The sequence below is a fragment of the Hyla sarda genome, chromosome 1, assembly GCF_029499605.1.
Source record: "Hyla sarda isolate aHylSar1 chromosome 1, aHylSar1.hap1, whole genome shotgun sequence".
NCBI lineage: Eukaryota > Metazoa > Chordata > Amphibia > Anura > Hylidae > Hyla > Hyla sarda.
In genome coordinates, this window is record NC_079189.1 from 363,273,216 (window position 1) to 363,281,894 (window position 8,679).

An 8,679-nucleotide genomic window follows, 5' to 3' on the forward strand; every position below is an offset into this window, starting at 1 on the left:
AGAAAAACGGATACAACAGGATATTATTATAGAACACTGTTCCCACTGAACACAAGACAGGAATAACGCAATCCCTCAGAAAACATCCAGTAGACACAGGTTCAATCTCCCAGAGTCCCCATGGACCAGTAACAGGGATATCTAGTTATAGAAAAACAGAAAACGGATACAAGAGAAAACACAGTGTGAACAGATACATAGCAGAAAGAACAGACAAATCCTAAAACAGACTATACAAACACTGATTAAGATGTACTATGAGCATGCTATCTAACCATGGGTAAAAGCCCAGAACATATCAATGATAAATGCAAGGTGCATGCTAAAACAGAGATAGTAGATTAAAAGCTCAAACAAGGAGTGTTTCACCAAAAGCTCTATAGCAGCATGTCAGGCATAAAAGCTAGACTGAGCTGATCTTAAATAGACACACCCTAAGAGCTATTGGACAGAAAGCCAAAAGCTTTAAAGTAGTACTCCCATGAAAAACTTTATTTTTTAAAATCAACTGTGCCAGAAAGTTAAACAGATTTGTAAATTACTTCTATTAAAAAATCTTAATCCTTCCAATACATTTTATGGGCTGTGTACTACAGAGGAAATGCTTTTCTTTTTGGATTTCTCTAATGTCACGACCAGAAATGCATCAAAAACTACAGTTGTGAATCTAGCCTTACAGTTTGGTTTCTACATTAAAGCAGCTGATGTTTCCAAGGCAAATATTTTCCTTTTTTGTCAGAAAATGTACATTAGCCGTGACACCTTAAAAGGGGTACACTGTAAAATTGTAAGTTTTATTACTATCATTTTTAACAGGACATAACACATGCAGTGCATGATCCCCCGGCCATAGAGAGCGCACTGACCACACAGCAGTTGTCATACTCTGACTAAGCTCCACCCACAACAGGCAAGATGGGAATGTACAATATTCATAGCCCTTTGAACAGATCTCATCCCCATCACCACTGATCTCTATATGGGGAGGGGTCATCAATGTAACATCATGTGATCAGGGGAGGAGTTATACAGTTAAACATATTCCTGGGCGGTTCAATGCCCAGTCTACACAAACTGCCTCTATCTATATTCTATATGCTATTGGCACCTATACAAGTAAAGTGCATGCTGGGGATTACTTGGATCACATTCCCTGCATTAAATGACACTTCATAAAATTACCTAAATTCTACCCAACCCCGTCTGACCCCAAATTGGAAAAACAGTGAATAGTCCATGTACTCTGGGGGCAGTATTCACCCTCCTCTCTGTAGGTCTCTCACAAATTGACACTTTTTTTCACAAAAATCCCCTAAAATAAAAGAAGAGGAATCACTATATTGAGAAAACTTATTGAAAATAGAAAATAATAACTCCTACTCCATCAGGGTCCATTCAGCCAAGGATAATATAGCCTTCAGTCATAATGTCATAAGATTCCATTTAAAGTGGTACTGTCTGTATAATTATATAAAAAAAAGTTATCCAAGCGAGTACCCCTTTAATGACTTGGCCCAGTTTCTCAAATCTGGCATATGTCTCTTTAAGTGGTAATGATTTTGACATGCTTTTACTGAGCAAAGCGATTCTGACATTGGACTTTATATAAGTGATTAATATTTATTCACACATGCAGCATTTTTTGTGAAAAACTCCAAAATATTGTGAAAGATTGGAAAATTTCTGGCGTTTGCAAATTTGGGTGGGTATTGTTTTTTTAACAGTGCACTTTATGGTACAGTTTATATGTTCTCTTGATTCTGTAGGTCAATGTGATTAAAACAATAACCAACTTATATACTGTAGTTTTTCTATTATTGTACTACTTTAAAGAGACAAACTCAGTATGCTTAAAATTGTCTTCTTCGGACCCCTAAAACTTTTTTATTTTTCTGTAACTGAAGAGGGCTAATTTTTTTTCACCGTGATCTTTAATTTTTATGGGTACCATTTTTGTGTTGGTAGGACTTTTTGATTACTGTTTATCATTTTTTTTTCTGGTAAATTATGTGACCAAAAATCCCCATTTTTGGCATTTGATATTTGGCGTTTACCATGTTTATCATGCAGGATCATAAACATATTTTAATAGTTTGGACAATTCTGCACAGGCAATAACAATTATTATTTCTCCCGAAATACTCTGTGCTGCTGTGGGGCCCTGTTGCCTTCACTAGGTAACTCTCAGTCTGTGACTTCCCACGTGATCAGCACACTCATTTCCCAAAATAACCTGTGCTGCTGGGGACCCTGCTTCTTCAATATATCAGTTTAACCCTGTGACCTCCCACAAGATCAGCTTCCTCCTCTCATACTTGACATACTGGTAATATTGGGCACCGATATCTGTCATTAATCCTTCAGACGCCACATTCAAAGTTGCTCAGAGGGGCTAACTGGGACAGTGTTATTGTGGAATTGTGATTAGCTGAGAGGACGGCCGGAGCTCACTCACTCATCTCCCTGCCATCCAATAGGTGCTCTAAATGTGCAGGCAACCTCGGCAGCCTGTACAATTAGAGCACCGATAACACTGATCAGTTGGCAGGTAGGGCAGGAAATAGTGTGTACTGAGCATAGCCAGAGCCCCTTTCCCTGCCCACTTGCATAACCCCCCGAGACGGCAGTTCCACAACTGGGTGGCAGTCCCTCTGCTAGACAGAAGTGAAGGGACGTCAAGTCAAAACAATAAACAGAACATAGTACAGAGGTCAGGGATCAGGTCAGGACATCATAGGTTAACCCCTTAAGGACTCAGGGTTTTTCCGTTTTTGCACTTTCGTTTTTTCCTCCTTACCTTTTAAAAATCATAACCCTTTCAATTTTCCACCTAAAAATCCATATTATGGCTTATTTTTTGCGTCGCCAATTCTACTGTGCAGTGACATTAGTCATTTTACCCAAAAATGCACAGCGAAACGGAAAAAAAAATCATTGTGAGACAAAATAGAAGAAAAAAATGCCATTTTGTAACTTTTGGGGGCTTCCGTTTCTACGCAGTGCATATTTCGGTAAAAATGACACCTTATCATTATTCTGTAGATCCATACGGTTAAAATGATACCCTACTTATATAGGTTTGATTTTGTTGCACTTCTGGAAAAAATCATAACTACATTTATACGTTTAAAATTTATACGTTTAAAAATGTCATCTTCTGACCCCTATAACTTTTTTATTTTTCCACGTACAGGGCGGTATGAGAATGTATTTTTTGCGCCGTGATCTATAAAAAGTGACCAAAGTGACCAAAAATTCGCTTTTTTGACTTTGGAATTTTTTTGCGCGTACGCCATTGACCGTACGGTTTAATTAATTATATATTTTTATAGTTCGGACATTTATGCACGCGGTGATACCACATTTGTATATATATATATTTTTTTACACTGTTTTATTTTTTTTATGGGAAAAGGGGGGTGATTCAAACTTTTATTAGGGAAGGGGTTAAATGACCTTTATTAACACTTTTTTAGAAAAAATTTTTTGCAGTGATATAGGTCCCATAGGGACCTATAACACTGCACACACTGATCTTTTACACAGATCACAGGCGTGTATTAACACGCCTGTGATCAGTGTTATCGGCGCTTGACTGCTCCTGCCTGGATCTCAGGCACGGAGCAGTCATTCGCCGATCGGACACCGAGGAGGCAGGTAAGGGCCCTCCCGGTGTCCTGCCAGCTGTTCGGGACGCCGCGATTTCACCGCGGCGGTCCCGAACAGCCCGACTGAGCAGCCGGGTCACTTTCACTTTCGCTTTAGAAGCGGCGGTCAGCTTTGACCGCCGCTTCTAAAGGGTTAATACCGCACATCGCCGCGATCGGCAATGTGTGGTATTAGCCGCGGGTCTCGGCCGTTGATGAGTGCCGGGACCGATGCGATATGATGCGGGATCGCGGCGCGATCCCGCTTCATATCGCGGGAGCCGGCGCAGGACGTAAATATACGTCCTGCGTCGTTAAGGGGTTAACCAAATTACAAACCAGGAGCACAATACAGAAAAACAGACAGATAGACAACCAAAGCGGAATCAAACACGCCAGAGTAAAAACCAGAAAGTAACACAACACCAACACACTAAGCGAAAGGGAAGTCAAAAGTAAAATGTACAAAGCAAAAAAGACAAGAAGCTAGAGACACAGGTATGAACTGTAATCACAAGCAACAGGCAGAAGCAGACTGAAGCCTTAGGCTATGTTCACACAGTGGAATTCTGCAGGATTATTCTGCTCGAAAATTCCACTGCAGCAGAGTCCCACTGATTTCAATGGGATTCTGCTGCACTGTGCACACGGTGAACACCTGTTCAATATTTCTGTGGATTTCCCTTGGAAATGCATTGCTGTCTATGGGGATGGCCCCTTTCCGAAAGGTTTTTGTGCCGCCACATCAAGTAAATGTTTTTTTTTTGGCTGACATTCCGCACATTTTCTGCCGTGTGAACCTTTATAAATTGTGGTCTTTGTAATCGTATTGACCTACAGAATAAAGATAATGTGTCATTTTAACTTTAAAGTGCACTGCGTAGAAATGTAACCCCCAAAAATTTGCAAAGTTGCAAGTTGTTTTTTTTTTTTTGCCCCACAAATAATTTTTTTTTAACTTTGCCATAAATGTGGTGATAAATTAAGTGATGTCATTACAAATTACAGTTCTTCAGCATATAACAAGTCTTCAAGTGTATAAATATAAAATACAGGTTAGTTGGCCATTGAGGATATTTAAATAATATAGTACAAGAGAATAATAGTTTTGGTATTTTTATGCTGATATGAAATAGTTTTTTAAATAGTAGGACTCACATTGCAGGCCTTTGGTGTGTTGACTAAGAAAGCGCAGAAATCCAAGACCTTTAATTCCCATGAGGGTCATTTATGATGTCAAGACGATTACATTCTAATTAATGCATTATTTCTCTCACGTGTAATAACAATATCACTAATACATTTTACTTCTGTTACCTATAAAATGATAAAATATAGTTTTTATGTTTATGCAAACCTTTCAGTACCTAAACTAGGTCTTATATCTGTCTGAACATTTCAACCTTTCTTGACAAACGGCATATTTAAGTTATTATTGGATTTCAGATTCTATAGTTAACTTCTAACGTCACATTATAACCATGCTAAATTAAGCTGTGTAAGACATGCACACTAAAAGCCACAGGTTGATAGATGTGCCAAGCTAAGAAGGCTGCAATTCATGACTCATCCCAGTAAGCCTAGGCATTAACTTACTGTCTGTACCTCTAATACTAGTGCCAAAGAGGGCAGCCTTTTCCATGTTCCTCTGTGAGCGATTCCTATGAATGTTGCATTGCTGGGTGACTTAACATATTGCACATAACAGACAACTAAATGTTCCTTACTAGCTCTACTCATACATAATATCATAAAGATGCCATATTGTGAACTGGAAGTTCTAACATTTTTGTAATTGACTCTAGGTGCTGTAAAAATAAAGAAGAAACAATACTCTCCGGTCCTGATCCCCTACCACTGCCATTCCAATGGCTCCTAATCACATCTGCTCTTAGCTGCTTCCTGTGACATGTTGTTCTTGTAGGAACTCCCTGCTCAGACAATCACTGTCCACAGCAGTGACCAGACTCAAATAGTGAGTGTCTGAATGGGCTTGTCCTACAAAATGTCCAAGAAGAAGGCACTGTGGGGGCTGAGAGTGGATTGTGGTAGGTGAATATTTTTTTTTCTTTTTACAGAACTCCCAAAAATGATTAAGGAAAAACAAAAATTTCACATGGACATAATTATTCAGACCGTTTGCTAGACACTTGAAATGTAGCTAAGGGGTCTCCCATTTCTCCTGATCATCTCTGAGATGTTTCTACACCTTGATTGGAGTCACCTGTGGTAAAGTCCATTGATTGGACGTGATTTGTAAAGACACACCCCTGTCTATATAAGGTCTCTGTTACGCCGAGCGGTCCGGGTCCCTGCTCCTCCCCGGAGCGCTCGCGGCGTTCACCTTCTTGCAGCGCCCCGGTCAGACCCGCTGACCGGGAGCGCTGCATTAATGTTACCGGCGGGGATGCGACACGCCCACTCGCGGCTCGCATCCCGGTATCCTCACCCGTCCTGTTCCCCGACAGCTCAGTCCCGGGCTCTCTGCGATTTAAAGGGCCAGTGCGCCACTGATTGCCGCCTGGCCCAATTAGTGCTCACACCTGTGCCCTCTCTATATAACCTCACTTCCCCTTCCCAGTATTGCCGGATCTTGTTGCCTTGTGCCAGTGAAAGCGTTTCCTTGTATGTCCCAAGCCAGTGTTCCAGACCCTCTGCCGTTGCCCCTGACTACGATCCTTGCTGCCTGCCCTGACCTTCTGCTACGTCCGACCTTGCTCTTGCCTAATCCTTTGTACCGCACCTTTCTCAGCCGTCAGTTGGGGTTGAGTCGCTATCGGGTGGAACGACCTGGGGGTTACCTGCCGCTGCAAGTCCATCCCGCTTTGCGGCGGGCTCTGGTGAAAACCAGTAACCCCTTAGACTCCGTTCCCCTGGTACGGCCCACGTCATCACCCCACTGACACAGAGGATCCACCACCAGTATCCTCACAGTATCCGGATCCTGACAGTAGATCCGGCCATGGATCCCGCTGAGGTCCCGCTGCCAGTTGTCGCTGACCTTATCACGGTGGTCGCCCAGCAATCTCAACAGATAGCGCAACAAGGACAACAGCTGACCCAACTGACTGTCATGCTGCAACAACTCCTGCCACAGCTTCAGCAACCATCTCCTCCGCTCCCAGCCTCCGCTTGTCCCTGCCGGACAAATTTGATGGGGACTCTAAACTATGCCGTGGTTTCCTGTCTCAATGTTCCCTACACTTGGAGATGATGTCGGACCAATTTCCCACAGAACGGTCTAAGGTTGCTTTCGTGGTTAGTCTCCTGTCTGGAAAGGCCTTGTCATGGGCCACACCGCTCTGGGACCGCAATGATCCTGTCACTGCCACTGTCCAGTCCTTCTTCACTGAGGTTCGTAGTGTCTTCGAGGAACCAGCCCGGGACTCTTCTGCCGAGACTGCTTTGTTGAACCTTGTCCAAGGAAGTTTTTCTGTGGGCGAATACGCCATCCAATTTAGTACTCTCGCTTCTGAATTATCCTGGAACAATGAGGCCCTCTGCGCGACCTTCAAGAAAGGTCTATCCAGCAACATCAAGGATGTACTGGCCGCACAAGAAATTCCTGCTAACCTGCATCAACTTATGCATTTGGCCACCTGCATTGACATGCGTTTTTCTGAAAGACGCCAGGAGCTCTGACAAGAGAAGGACTTTGTTCGCACCAGGCGATTTCTCTCCCCGGCTCCTCTCTTCTCAAGTCCACTGCAATCTGGTCCTGTGCCTTCTGCCGTGGAGGCTATGCAAGTGGACCGGTCCCACCTGACCGTACAAGAGAGGACTCGCCGCCGTAACGAGAATCTATGCCTGTAATGTGCTAGTACCGAACACTTCATAAAAGACTGTCCTATCCGCCCTCCGCGTCAGGAAAAACGCACTCCGATTCCGCACAAAGGTGAGACAGCTCTAGGTGTGAATTCTGCTTCTCCCTGTCTTACTGTGCCTGTGCGGATTTCTCCTTCTGCTAACTCCTCCTTCTCAGCTGTGGCCTTCTTGGATTCCGGTTCTGCAGGAAATTTTATTTTGGCCTCTTTCGTTAATAGGTTCAACATCCCAGTGACCAGTCTCGTCAGACCACTCTACATCTCTTCAGTTAATGGAGAAAAATTGGACTGCACTGTGCGTTACCGCACAGAACCCCTGTTAATGTGCATTGAACTGCATCACGAAAAAATTGAATTTCTTGTCCTACCCAACTGCACCTCTGAAATTCTACCACCGGGGAGATCAAGAGCTGGGGTTCTTCTTGTCTCAAACAATGCCTCACGTCTGCTCCCGTCAGTCAAACCCCTGTGGCTCCACCTATACCAGGTCTTCCCAAGGCCTACCAGGACTATGCCGATGTTTTCTGTAAAAAACAAGCAGAGACTTTGCCATATCATAGGCCTTATGACTGTCCTATTGACCTCCTTCCTGGTACTACTCCACCCCGGGGCAGGATCTATCCTCTGTCCGCCCCTGAGACTCAAGCCATGTCTGACTACATCCAGGAAAATTTAAAGAGAGGATTCATTCGCAAGTCCTCATCCCCTGCCGGAGCGGGGTTCTTCTTTGTTTCGAAAAAAGACGGTACCCTAGGCAATGTATTGACTCCCGCGGTTTAAATAAAATCACCATTAAAAATCGCTATCCCCTGCCTCTAATCTCGGAACTCTTTGACCGCCTTCGTGGCGCCAACATCTTCACTAAATTGGACTTAAGAGGCGCATATAATCTTATTCCCATCAGGAAAGGGGATGAGTGGAAAACCGCATTTAATACCAGAGACGGACACTTCGAATATTTTGTTATGCACTTTGGGCTCTGCAACGCCCCTGCAGTCTTCCAGGACTTCTTTAATGAAATATTTCGGGACTTGTTATATACCTGTGTTGTGGTTTACCTGGACGACATCTTGATTTTCTCCTCTAGTCTAGAGGAACACCGTCGTCATGTCCGCCTAGTGCTCCAGAGACTCTGCGAAAATCAACTGTATGCCAAAATGGAGAAATGTCTCTTTGAATGCCAATCTCTTCCCTTCCTAGATTACCTA